Consider the following 14327-nt stretch of genomic DNA (forward strand, 5'->3'; position numbering starts at 1 on the left):
TTGACGGGTATGGCTACCATTCGTGAGGCTGTGAATATGCGTAAGGCTCTGGATATTTATTTGATGGGTTTAGAGCAATTGATTAATGAAGAAAAGTCTTCCATTTTTTTCTTCAACACTCCAAAGGCTATTCAAAGGAGGATTGCTCACATTCTTCGTTTTCAAATTAGGACCCTTCCCCTGTCTTATCTTGGGATTCCTATATTTGTTGGTCGATTGCCTAGGGAGACGTGGCAACCCATTTTGTACAAATTTCAGGTGAGAGTTTCCCATTGGACTCACCGTTGGTTGTCCTTTGTAGGCAGAGTTCAGTTGCTTAAATAAGTTTTTTAGGCTTTACCCATTTACAAGTGTATGATTCAGGTTGCTTCGCTGAGTTTTGTTAGGGATTTGGATACCCTAGCGAGACAATTTTTATGGGCTGGTAGCTTGTTGTCGTCTAAGTGGAGCTTGGTCAAGTGGGACGTTGTGTGTTTCTTGAGACTACGACAGTCGGTGTTGTCTGGTATGGCCTTGGCTGCTAAATTATATTGGCAGTGGTGTGTTGAACATGATTGAGGCTGGGCTAGGATTCTGTCTCATAAGTATTTCCATGGTATTCCTTAGAAAGAGATCCCCCGCTATCCTTTGATGGGGAAAGGTTCAACAATTTGGACAACTCTCAAGAAGGGTGTTGCTTTTGTTAAGGAGGGTCTATTTTGGATATGTAAATAGGGAACATAGATCCAGTTTTGTTTTGATTCTTGGGATGGCCACCCCGCTATTGTCTCCCAGTTTCCTCATTTGCAAAATTTGTGCAAGAGATTCTGTGATGCGGGTTGGTTGAGGGTTAGTGACTTTAAATTTCTATCTTTTCAAGGACAATTAGTCTTTGCTAGGTGGAAGACTCTTGATGAGTGGCTTGTGAGAGATATGGCAGAGGAATGTGAGGAGTTGTATAATATTATTTCTGGAAGACGCTGTTGTTCTCTCATGGGGGAGGATGTCCTCTAGTGGGATCCCAACCCAAAGGGCTCTTATATTGTTGCTTCCGGATACCAGTGGCTTCTTTCTTAGAGGTTCGTGGGGGTGGAAGTTCAATGGCGGAAGTGGGCATGGAACAAGTTTCTTGGCCAAAGTGTAATTGCTTCATCTAGACTTTGACATGGAATAGGTACTTGACATGGGATAATATTCAGAAACTGGGCTTCCAAGGCCCTTCTATGTGTGTTATTTGCGGGTGTGAGGAGGAGGATTCTTCTCACCTGTTTTTTCGTTGTTCATTTTTTTTCCAGCTCTGGCACTTCTGGTGGGGTGTTTGGAATCATCCCTGTATTCATGCTCACTCTCTCATGGACTTTTGGGATAGAATTGGAAGTCCCCCCCTTAGTTTCTTCCTTTCTGCAAGATGCATGGTATGTTGGACCTACCTTCTTGCTGTGGCAGGTATGGCTGGAGAGGAGTAGAAGGATCTTCAAAGGTGAAAATTTACAGGTCCATCGAGTGTGGTATAGAGTTTTAGGTATGCTTCATGAGACTATTGAGGCTAAGGGGGAGGTGGTGCTTCCGCTAGAGAAGCAGGATGTTGACATGTTGGACAAGTTGGGTTTCCATGGGTGGTCGTTGGGTTCTGTGTGTTGTAGGAGAAGGTTGCATGTATGACAAAGAGTTCAGAGGAGGGGGAGATGGCAACCCCCTCCTGTCGACACTTTGAAGATTAATACTGATGGTTCTTCCAGGGGAAATCCTGGGCCTGCTGGTATTGGTGGTGTTGGTCGGGACTCTTATGGTTCAATGGTGTTCCTTTTTTTTTTCTGTCCATAAGGGTGATCAAACTATCAACCTCATGGAAGGTTTGGCAATCATCCACGCTTGGGATCAGGCGTACGCTCAGGGCTGGCGTAGGATTATATGCGAGTTGGATTCTCAGGTTTTGATTGATTTGCTTAATATACATAATGTGTTAGATGTTATTTGGAAGTGAGTTGTGCTGGTGGAGCAGACTTTGAAGATTTGTTCCTTGTCAGAGACGGTTTCCTTTGTCCATATTCCTAGGGAATGGAATGGGGTTCCAGACTGTTTGGCCAAATGGGCCTCTAAGCACTTGGACAGATGGAAGATTGGTGAGTGGTCTCAGATCCCTTATGAGTTGCATATGGATCTGGAGAGGGTTCTTGCAAAGGATAAAGATGGTGATGGTGCTATATGATGGTGCTTTTTGCTTGGTGGGCTTTTTGTGCCTTCCCGTGTTCTTGCCCTTTGTTCGGTTGTAACACTTTCTTTTGATTAATAAAGTTTTTACCCATTTTTTTTAATAAAAATAATAAATTTAATAAGATTTATCTTAATTGAAAATGGTGTCATGACATTATAATGTAAAGTTCGAAGACATTAAATACATTAGCTAGACACAAGTTTATTATATATGGATATACACAAGATTATTATATAGGGATATAATAAAAAAAAAATGATTTATTATGGAGTTAGTCTCTAAACATACAAGATATAATAAAAAAGATAAAGATAAAGTACGAGATAATAAAAAAGATAAGACAAAGTACATGAGTAATATATTTACAAATCTTTGAATAACACTCACATTTAATGTAAGAAGTGATACATTTATCAATTGTTGGTAGTCAAGTCAATTTAAGCTGGAAATAACTAAGATAATTGTTTTTGATTACGGGAAAACCAGGTTTTGAAGGGACCTCGAAACCGTTTACAAAGGAACCATAAAAGATAAAAGCATTAAGAAACTAAATGGGACAGACAACGAAAAAACCAGCAAAGTGCTGGGAAAAAGCCAACACAAAATTCCAACACTACCAACAACAACCAGGAAAAAGAGAAAAAGACAAATTACATTATGTTTTTAAGGGCATTAGCCAATTTCTCGCTAATCCCTTGCATTTCTTTGATATTCTCCCCGAGGATAGGGATTTCCTTTGATGAAGCCAAGGTAGCCTTTTTCAATCTCGCCCTGGTCCTTTTAGCCGCACCTCCAGGAGCACTATCCACATTCCCAGCCTCAGTAGCAACCTCTTCAACATCAAGGTCCACAATAGACTTGGGAGGGCTGGGACCATCAAGGTGTTTGGCTATTTCATCCATGTTCCTAGTCCCAGAGTTGAGGATCTCCGGAATTAGAATCAGGAAGTTCTTCATGGCAGCCTTCCCTTCTTCCAGCTTGCTAATCTGAACTTCCAGCTTCTCCACCTTTTCGTCCATTTCCTTTTTCCATTGCTCCAGGTTGCTTTCACCTTTCTGTCCATGCTCTTCTTGATGTTTAGCCTTTTTTTCCATTTTATTAATTCTTTCATAAACCCATCTATCGAAACCCAGATGAGCATCAGACTGGTTCTTAAGCTTATCCAGGATAAGCATACCAATATTCATCTCATCACCAGCTCTATCCTTTTCCATGCTCGTATCCTCCTTATCCTTGTTCAACTCTGTTTCCATTTCCTTGTCCTCCTATTTTTTCTGGTTATCCGACTCCTCCATGGGCTGGTTGTTGAGATCACCAGGGCTTGCATTGTGGGTAGGTTCCTCCATATTACCCTCATCCTCTTCTTGTATTTCCTTCTCATTACCACTATCCATTCTGGATGTTTCCTTGACCGAGCTGTTATGATCTAAATCTTCCTCTTCTCCTTCATCTTCCCCCACTTCCTCATCTTTCCATCTCTCTGCCCTGTCACTATCATTAGTATCCATATCACTACCTTCTTTTCCTGTATACTCAAGATCAACCTCCACATCCTTATGTTTATGGCTCAAATCCGTGTCCTTCACATTTTTCTCCGCAAAGCCTTTTTTAGCCTTTTTACTCTGTTTCTGCTCATCCTTGCTGGGCCCAGAATCCTCACTTTTCCTCTTGCCTTTGCCCGAGGATACCGACAACCTTTTGTTTTCCCAAATCGCCAAAATCTTACAATGCTCATAAATGAGCAAAATAAGACCATAATGTAGCACAAGAGAAGAGGGGTTCTTACTATGCTTGTTCAACAAGCGCGACAGGGACCTAAAAAGGTAATAAGGAAGAGACACCCTTTTCTCATGCCTAAAGTGGATCAGAAGCACAAAGTGATAGGTATGGACCCTAGTGAAGCGACCCTCCACAATGATATACTCCTTAATGGCATTAACCACAAAACCCCAATTTTTTTTAATGTTAGACGCTTCATAATACCCCCCAGATTCTTTGCCTAATTTAGCTCTCTCCTTATCTTTCCACGGAAAGAGCTTCACAACATTATTGGAGAATTTCAGGTCCCTAAAGAAATTGAGGCCAATATGGGGCATACCTGTGACCGTGGAGATGAGGTCCGCGTCCAGCTTGAATTTGACACCATGGATTTTGAAAGTGCCATTTTTCCAGTTTTCAGTCACTCTAGTAACTGCTAAGTTAACTCTGCTTTTGTCATAATCCACAAATTTTTCCATGAACGTCATCATAAAACCCTTCTCCAACTTTCTCCAGACCTTGGGCATCTCTCGCCATCTAGAAGGGTTATCGGGTTCCTCTCTTCTAGGGTCACCTCCCATTCTTGAATTCGTTCTGCAATTTTTCCGCTTCAGCAAAGTCAAAGCGAGCTTCTAGATGACACTCAAACACTTGAAAGTAAGCACCCTCAGAGCGTGCAAATTTTTAATATTCTTATTTAAAACTCTGCCCTTCTGACAAGCTATCATCTCCTTTTTAAAGTTTTGATGTTTAATCATTAATACAACCATGATTAAAATGCAATCTTTCTTTCCCCATAATTATGTCCTTTCTAATGAGGTCTTTAATATTGAAATCAATATTATCTTCACCATTCCATATGCTTTGTTTTTCGGATATAACGCCAAGGTTAGCAAGACCGTCCGCGACGACATTTTTTTCCCTAAATGCTCAATAATAACAGATTTAAAACTAGTAATAATTTCTCTGGCCTTAAAAATGATATTTTCGATAGACCACGAAGGCTTAGCTTCACCCTTTAGGAATTTAATAATATTAAGAGAATCTCCCTCCAACCATAATTTTTCATGATTGAGATTTTTAGCAATAATCAGAGTATTAAGGGCAGCCAAAGCTTCAACATAATGGCTCGTTTGGTTACCCAAAGGACCAACAACAGCCACAAGACAACCTCCAACAAAATTCCTGACAATACCCCCATATCCAACATTGCCAGGATTTCCCTTAGATGCCCCATTGAAATTGGCCTTGATCCATCCCTGGGGAGGAAAGCTCCAGAAAAGACCATCTCTACCTTTATCCTTGCTATTTTTGCTATTGGAAAGGTTCTATCTTTCATTAAAATCTTCCTTAGCAGATAATCCAGTATCAATGCCATACAAGCAATCATGGATCCCTCTATAAATTTTATCCACCACCACTTCAGGGTTCACACTTTTTTCCCTAAAAATCCTGTTGTTGCGCTCCTTCCAGATGTTCCAGGTGACAATGGGGAGTAAGTTTCCAGAGCTCAACATTCTTAGAATTAGAGCTAGGGTAAAACCATTGCTACCAGAACTCTTCTAATGAGTTCGGGAAAACCCAGCTCAACTTTGACTTATTAAGAATTATATTCCAAATATCTTGACTGAAAGTGCACTGGTAGAGGATATGGCAGACAAACTCCTCCTCCCTACAACAAAGAGAGCACCTGTTAGGAAAAACAAATCCATGCTTATGGAGATTATCAAGGGTTAGCACCTTATTTTGGATAAAGATCCAAAAGAAGATATTAATTTTGGGAGTCAAATTCTTCATCCACACTTTCGCCCACAGAGGAATCTCATATGGAACTTTGTAATGCATAGAGATAGTTGAAGAAATAGAATATTGCCCATCGAAAGTTTTCTTCCAAATCATACAATCCTCAGAATGCTCCATGAAGATTTTGGAAGAGAGCAAGGTCTCCAAAAATCTTAGGCCCGGACAAACTTGGCTAAACTCAATCCACTTACCATTTCTCCAGTAGTCCCTAACAAGGTCTCCATACCTACTTTTAAACTAGTCTTTCCATTCATTAAGAATGGGGATTTCCTCCAGCGGTTTATCCATTAGCCATCCGTCCTCCCAGAATCTGATAATTCTTCCATTACCCAGTTTCCACTTTCTTCCAACAGTAGCCCAAACTTTAGTCGTTTGAACAACATTCCAAATAGCAGAGCCATCCACAAGGAAGGAATTATCCATAAATTATTCATCAGACGGTTGCATATGAAGGTATTTCTTTTTCCAAATGGAATTCCATTCCCTTTCCTCCCCTTTCATTCTCCAAATTTGTTTAGCTATCAGGGCATTGTTCATAGCCATAATGTTCCTTATTCCTAGGCCCCCAAAAGCCTTAGGAGTGCAAATATTATTCCAGGCAATAAGGGGGATTCTATTTTATCTTCCACTCTCGACCATAAGAATTTTTTTTGTATTTTTCAATGGCCTCAGCAAACTTCCTGGGGATCTTAAACAGACTAAGGGCATAGATAGGCAGATTTTGAAGAGTAGCCTTAAGCATCGTCACCTTACCCACTTGGCTGAGGAGGGCTCCCTTCCACCTAGCCAGTTTGGAATTAAATCTATCAACCAACTTCATCCAGAAATTCTCCAGCTTCATCTAGAAATTATAACTAAGATAATTGTTATTATTTAGATTAATTATTATTAGTTCCTGCAAGAATACTATTGCATTCATTGAATTTTTTTTTCACTTAGTTTAATCAATGAATGCAAATAATTAAAAATTTTCATCAAAATCTCTATAGTTTAAATTTAATTTTTATTTTATATGATTATAAAAATATCAATTATTTATATTCTTATTGGTTTGTTTGTGTGAAAAAAATCAATTTCCCCCCCCCCAAAAAAATCACAAATTTATATGAAGACATTATTACTCTTACAAAAAGATGAAATGGCATTAAAAAAGTTTAATTAGTGCTGCAATCATTTTCCACTCTTGTACAACATGTACAAATAGTCTATTTATTATGCATGTTTTTGAGAGGACAAATTTTTACAAGAAACTTTCTTCCCTTTTCACGAATAGATTTTTACTTAGTGCTGACTCATTTTCCACTCTTGTACAACATATAATTATAGCCTATTTATTATGCATGTTTTTGATAGGACAATTTTTTAAAAGTATTCATTATTAATATATATTTAATTAATTAATTTATTAAAATAATATAATTAAGTGTTAAAATTGGGTGTAAGTTTGTTCTAGTAAACAATTTTAAAAGAATATTTCTATTTAAAATTATATTTTGTAGATAAGAACTTTTGTCACAGGTAGTATAGTTGTGAATTTGAAAGTTGATTGTATGTATTTTTAAAGGAGATATTTTTTGTACATGATTATTATAATGATTAAATTTGCATAATGTGTCACTTTTTACTTAGTTTTATATTTCTTTTAATGAAATTGTCTTAATGTAATAGCATATAAATGGGTGGCATATTCTAGTGTTTGGTTTAGTTCATGTTCTTCTCCCTATTAATATTGATCATTATCTTATGCCATTGAGTAATTAAGATATTTGATAAAAATTAAAGGTGAAACAAAAATAAATTAAATAACTTATATTTAATTTTAAATTTTAATAGAATATTTTTAAGGTTTTCTTATTAAGCTGATAGCATTTAAAATTATTTTCAAACATGTACATTCATACCATGCTCTCATAAACACACTAGCCATTCTAATGGAGCCCCTTTAAATATTTATAATTTAATTTTTTATTAATTACAACTCCATTAGAGATTTATAATTTAATTTTTTTAATTTTCTTTTCATATATTATTTTTTCTAATCAACTTTAATAATTTGTTATATTAAAAACATGACATTTTCATAGTCTACAATATCAAAAGATGAAAAAAAAATTACATATTAATTATAGTGACATTAAAATTTTTCGTTATTATTATAATAATTAAAAAAGTATTCATTATTAATATATATTTTTTTAATTTTCTTTGCATATATTTATTTTTTCTAATCAACTTTAATAATTTGTTATATTAAAAACATGACATTTTCATAGTCTACAATATCAAAAGATGAAAAACAAATTACATAATTAAAATAAAAAAAGAATATACTTTTTAAAAATATTTTCTTTTATTTTTAACTAACATTTTTTTTGTATAATTAATCTTTATTTATAGTATACTTGTACTTTTTAAAATTTAATTTGTTTTTTATAATTTTTTTTCTATTTTTTAATATTGAATTTATCTTTCTTACTATTTTTTAGTATATATTTTCTTAATATTTTAATTCTAATTAATTAAAAAAATTATTTTTCTATCTAATTATCTACCTCTTGCTGTCTACCTCCATCTTCCTCCATCTATAGACCCAATTCATCACTCCTTCTCCTTCTCCCCCTTCCTCCATATCTATATCTCTTTGCCCCTCTATCTCCATCCCTCCATATTTCTTCTTTAATCTATTCCCTTTCTCTATCTTATTATCTCTCTCTCTCTCTCTCAATTCCCATCTCTATCTTTATCTTTCTACCTACTCTAAACAAACTATACTATTGGCAGGAACTTGACGCATTGTGTCCCTTATTATTATAGTGATGTCATGATTAAGATTTCCTCAAAAAGATTATATGGATTTGTAAATCTTTAAACAAGTTAGTAACAAATTTTTTAAATATTTTTTCTACTCCATTTCTCAAGAATTATAAGCCATTTTTTTAAGTTGAATTTTTTCGATATGATAAATTCTTTGTAAGCTAATTTTTTAATCCAACTACTAAATTTACATGCGATGATTGAGGTATAATGTCTACAATGTTAAATCTTTGGTATGATGTTTGAACCTTGAAAATAAACTAAGCACTTATATATTAATTATAATACAATGTCATGTTTCTATAAAGATCCCTAGGTTTGCCATCAATATGCTAGTCATTTTGAAGCATTTGTGGATAATATTATGGGCAATGATATTGGCCTAGGGATGAAAAATAGATTCAATGATTATTAAACTTATTAAAGATTTCTAAGCCCTCACCTAAGAGTAGAAACATAAACATATGATTAATTCTTTAGGGGAATAAAGGCATCTTATGGAGATCTACAATTACTAATATCTTAAAATGAATTTTATTCTCAACCAAGTTTGATATTTGAACAAAAAGAAGACAATAATCCCTAAGGGAAATATTTTAATATCACACCTCAAGACATGTGAGGGACTTCACATAGCTTTATACAAAGAATGCAATTATAAATAGAAATATGCATTATGTGTCATTATCTATGACTAAATACTTATTCATAAGCTCACATAAGGTATCATTGAGAGAGCATGAATAATACGTAATACTCAAATGGTGTCAAGAAAGAAACTGCAACATTTAAACACATCTTTAATACACATCTTGATGTCAAAGCATGGAAATTTATAGCACTACGATTGCAATTTTCAAGCAAAAGGTAGTGTAGGAAGAAATACGCATATCTATGTATTATTATATGAGAAGAGATAATGTATTATTATATGAGGAGAAATAATGTATGTAAATGCCATGGGTAAGTAGAATGATTTAGAGTTCACTTTAGATTTATTAAGGTTTTAAATTAAAAGTTTAAGTAACCTAATGCAATGTATTATGATTCTTTGTGTTGTGTTATTATTTTAAAATTTTATCAATACAATAATTATCATCATTGGCATTAATATGAAAGGAATTATATTTTCAAATTAGTTATTCTAAACCTAAAAAACATTTGATTATATCAATGATCATGTATATGTTGATGGAGAATGAATAGATCACCTCTCTCATATGAACTTCATGAATTAATTATCTGGAATAACATGTTAAGGGTTTCCTAAATGTTGTGTCATTTTATTCTTTATTTTACAACACTTTGCGTGGGTGTTGTAAATATATTACCTTTTCACATGATTTTGACTAATTGGGTGCCTCTAGTAATCCTAAGATTAGTCTTATATTCATAAAAAATGTTGTATGACTATTTGGAACATAGAACAAATTCCCCTATTTGACTCAAGTTAGGAGTACAAGTGTGATTTTGACCTAATTTTTAAATTCTAAATTTAATTATCAGCCTAAGCTAGCTAATTTATAACTATTTATTATTTTCTAGCTCTCGTGTACCAAAAGGTTCAAATCGTTTACATAGTACATATTGTAATGGTGGGTTTTGGAAATAAGGGTTTCACCAATTAAGATAGTAAGACCACCAATTTCACAAGATCAACATACATTAAAAAGGGGTGGTAAATTCAATAGATCTAGCCACAAATCAATTAGGAAAAGGGTTGAGATATTGATTAAATTTACTTGTTGTCTCCCCTTTTAGAGTCAAAATAGGATTTGAATTGTGAATTTGGATCTAAGGCAAAATAATGGAGAGTTGGGATACAATAGTAGTAACATAGTTTTTCATATGTCAGACAGATCCACAAACAAAGTGTTGGTGCCCAAAACCGCAGATTGGAAAACCCAAAGACTTGCCAACTCCTTAGGAAATCCAATTAGCCTTGGCCAACGAATAGGGATGGTCGAAGACCAAATCCCTCTGCACTTCAAGCTCCACAAGACCTAGGCAGGTGTACCCTTCCCTCTCAAGCACAAAAGAGTTATTTAAATGTTGATTTAAGCCTCTAAGCAAGTTTATACAACTGGCAAATTAGTGTTCTGCAACTATGCTATATCATGTGCTTTAGCTGAATACTTTGAAAACTAAAAACTGAATATGAATAAAAGTGTATGTTAAAGATATTGTATATTGAAAATGAAATGCTTTTAGGACTTGAATGAAATCTGCAAGCATTAGTTCAAATAGGATATGGAAGAATGTTTCTCTGTAAGGACCTTATGCATACAAATCAAAATCTCAGAAATAAATAACAAACCAGTGCTTCTATCCAGGAATATGCATGATACTTTGTGGACAAATAATTCAATTAAACTCTTCAGACAGTTTTTAGGCAACTTGTAACACAAGACTATCAATACAGAGGTTCCATTAAGTGCTATAAGAACATGAAGAAGCAAATCTTATATTCAATTATAACAACTTGTGGTGGCACACTGTATTAAACCCTTTATCAGATTTATCAAGAGGATAAAATGAAATTCATCAACACAAAAGTATACACAAATTTTGGAATTGAAACAGCGAATCTTGTATATTAATTTTTGGAGAGTGAATGCATACAATAGCTACACTTACAGATACTCCATTACACAGTGATTGCTCAAAATGATACTTTCATTCCTACAGACTTCTCCAATACAGACATCCCATAGCCCCTACTGGCAACCTGACATATTGTGAATTGTTCCTCTTGATCACCCTCCTTTTTTAATTGAAAAAGACTCCCTATAAATACCTGATCCAAAAGACATATGTGAAAGGACACACCCTTTCGCATATAGGAGGGAGTTACAGACAGTTGCTTTTCCAAAGGACACACCCTTTGGTTTACAAGATAATTACATTTGAATCCCTAAAATGCACACTAAATAAAGTTTTAATGATATTCTTTATAATCTTTCACTTTGATAAAACTCCACTTCCGCTCTTGCTTAAGCTCCTTATTTGCAAACTTTGATAAAAGTCCCTGCATATAAATTAAACCAATCAAGTTCCTTAGATAAAAAATAGATCATGACTTACCTTTGATTAAGTTTTGCATTAAAACTATAACTTTTCAGATACATGAAAATTTGATCATAATTCACTTTGATCCAAATATTTAACCCTTCTGGAAAATACTTTTGCAAAAATTCATACTTTGATTCCGCATAAAATCAACCCTAATATATACATGTATCATTTATTCACTTAGGGTGAAAATATTTACAAGCAAATAATAATAACGTAATGTTAAAATATATTAGGTCATCATGAGTTAAAAACATTATTCATGGTACGAGAACTTGCAAAATGTAATTTTCCTTATGATAAAATATATCCCTTTATAATTTCTCAAAAAAGGATAATATCAAAAGACTATCATGTCAAATGTTATAAATAAGTCTTTATTTACCAAAGTGCTTTTGCAAATGATGAATTGCAATATTAAAATATTAAATTAAAAATTTAAGTAAAGGATACTTCCTGTGTCCGTGTAAGCTAAAAAATAAAATATCCTGCACAAAAAATGACAAAGTTAGTTTAAAATGAAAATATTTACATTAGGGATACATTAAAAATAGATCTTTAATAATATATAATCCCTATGTACATATTAAATGAAAATAATTTTGCCCTAACAAAAATATGATTTCACCTTTGTATATATACCGGGGCAAAATTATTCTTATGAATATAAATAGCAAACTACATAAGGGAATAATTAATAAAATCATTTCAGTAGGATTTCCAAGAATTAGAAAACATCTCCTTAATATCATTTATTGCAAATACTTACTATGATTTTCAAAAGTGAAAATACTATTCTGAATATTGCAAAAATTTTCAAAAAGTAAATAAAAATATTTACTCACTTTGGAAAATTAAAAAAAATATTACCTCAAGCTCATCCGGATAACTTGCACTATCGGGGAGATAACTTGCACTATCGGGGAGGCATATTTTTAGTTACCCTGATGATATTTTTATGTTACCCCAATGCCCGATGGGATTAGGGTTGGGACAATTTGAGTACAACAACATTGGCTGTGTGTATTGAAGAAACAAAAGCCAACAACATACCTCTCACTGCACGGTCATTTTTCATAAATGCCTTCTCCCATCTAAGTCTGGTATCTACTAATAAACACCATGGATCCACTCTAATGGTAGAATTTTTATCAAAAATATCAGCTATCCAAGTTTCCACCATTTAGTTTTTTGCAGAAACAAAAGCCAACAACATACCTCTCACTGCACGGTCATTTTTCATAAATGCCTTCTCCCATCTAAGTCTGGTATCTACTAATAAACACCATGGATCCACTCTAATGGTAGAATTTTTATTAAAAATATCAGCTATCCAAGTTTCCACCATTTAGTTTTTTGCCAATGCACATAAACTTCCAATGACCACTCAACCACTTCAAATATTTTTTGCTGGCTGTTTTTGAAAAGTTTTGGACGTTTTTGGGCTTGTTGGCATCTCAAAAACATGTAAATCTATAACAAATTTATCTTTTAACCATGGGACAAGGTCTGGAAGCCTTTTTACCACCACAAACAATCATTTAGAGCCCCAAAACAGCTTCAAAATTCTGCTGTACAATTAAAAACGTGATTCGTCTTTTGAACAGCAACAAAATTTACTTACTTCCTTTTCTAATTACTTCGCCATCATTTCGGTTATACTTTGTTTATTTAAATTATCGCCATGAAATAAAACCGATATATCAAATTGTAAGAATAGAGGACGGACAAAGTTGTTAGAAATCCAATGGTGGATAACACCAAACTAATGGTAACTGGTCAGCAAGAAAATCTTCCTTCGTTGGAACTTACCCATCCAAAAGCTTATGCCAATGTCTGATGTCTTTTACTCATTGGGCTCCAATGCATCTCAATCACTATTTAAATTTTTTTTTTAATATTTCACCTTGTAAGATAAAAACTTTTTACCTCCCTTACAATACTTTAAATCTTTTGTTTACAAGATTTGAATTTATACTCCAAAAGATGCTTTTATACTATATATTTAAATCATTTACTGAAATGATTCAAAAGTATATATTCTACCAATCAAATATTGGTACTTTAATCATTTGAAACAAACTCATTGATCCTTTTCAAAACTTTTTAAATCTTTTATTTCTTTTTGTAATAACCCTGCACATTATACAAGCTTAAAAATTGTGTTATTTTTAAAAGCATCATATAATTTCATGTAACACAAATAATTTAAATACTATAATATTAATTAGAGGAAAAATATAATATTCAAAATTAAAAACTTCCTAATTAACATTCAGTGTGATACTCCTGCAAAAGGAAATTTATTAGTATTCTACTATAATCATTTTGACAAAATTTTGAAATTGTATATTGCAAATTTGAAGAAATTGTATTTAGATTAGCCTTTTAAAACATATCAAACCATATCGTATGAATTTGAAATTTGAAACATAGGTCCTCATATATACATAAAATACAGAGGAATAATTAATTTTACATAACGGAGTTCAGATGAGAAGAAGTTATGGTTCAAAAAGGTGTACCTGGCTTGATTCTGTATTTGCAACCATATACATACCTGGAAAAGAACTCAGAGTGGAATATATACTTGATCTAAATAATTGCAAAGAGAGATTTGCTTCCTGGTATGAAATTGGAACCTTAAAAATTAATTTTTAAGGGTCCAACACAAAGATTTGAGAAG

This window comes from Cryptomeria japonica, chromosome 3 (assembly GCF_030272615.1).
Source record: "Cryptomeria japonica chromosome 3, Sugi_1.0, whole genome shotgun sequence".
NCBI lineage: Eukaryota > Viridiplantae > Streptophyta > Pinopsida > Cupressales > Cupressaceae > Cryptomeria > Cryptomeria japonica.